The sequence below is a fragment of the Propithecus coquereli genome, unplaced genomic scaffold (assembly GCF_000956105.1).
Source record: "Propithecus coquereli isolate 6110/MARCELLA unplaced genomic scaffold, Pcoq_1.0 Scaffold11, whole genome shotgun sequence".
Lineage (NCBI taxonomy): Eukaryota > Metazoa > Chordata > Mammalia > Primates > Indriidae > Propithecus > Propithecus coquereli.
The window spans coordinates 8561924-8562488 of record NW_012134969.1 but is presented as its reverse complement, the minus strand read 5'-3'; the positions used below and the strand labels follow the sequence as shown (position 1 = coordinate 8562488).

Here is a 565-nt window from a genome sequence, read left to right as displayed (position 1 = left end):
GCATGCCTGTAGTCCCAGCTACTTGGGAGGCTGAGGCAGAAGGATCGCTTGAGCCCAGGAGTTTAAGGTTGCTGTGAGCTAGGGTGACGCCATGGCACTCACTCTAACCAGGGAAACAAAGCGAGAATCTGTCTCAAAAGAAAAAAAAGCAGATCTCAGATTGTCCAGCTCTCTGTACAGCTAGGCCACTGCCTCTCCCCAACTCTGGCAAAAGATTAGAGGTATATTCTCTAGAGAAGGTAAACAGAGTCTGTACTGAGAAATACCAGGCACAGTTGGTGGGAGGTGTGACACTGAAAACAGATTAAGAGAAAGTTTGCATGCTGAATTTCCTCTACTAGCTTCCAGAGTCTGGGGGGTTAGGCTTATACTCTATAGAAGAGTTTTCTTGCAGGGAATTTGACTAGCTCAAAAGAAGAGATCTCAAGATAATTGAGATTTGCCAGTAGAATGGTCCAGCCAGACTTTCGTCTACAGTGAAGCAATGATTGACATCTCCACCCACAGGCATAATGCTTTCAACCAGATTTTTAGTGTTTCACTCTTAAATAGGAGTGGACAGCTA

At 45.1% G+C, this 565-nt stretch overlaps 1 protein-coding gene across 1 annotated transcript in view; it reads left to right on the top strand.

The window, feature by feature from the left end:
• The window catches only part of ESD (esterase D), a 52515-nt gene that overhangs the window by 31468 nt on the left and 20482 nt on the right, over positions 1 to 565 (top strand). The gene's annotated exons all lie outside the window — the stretch shown is intronic.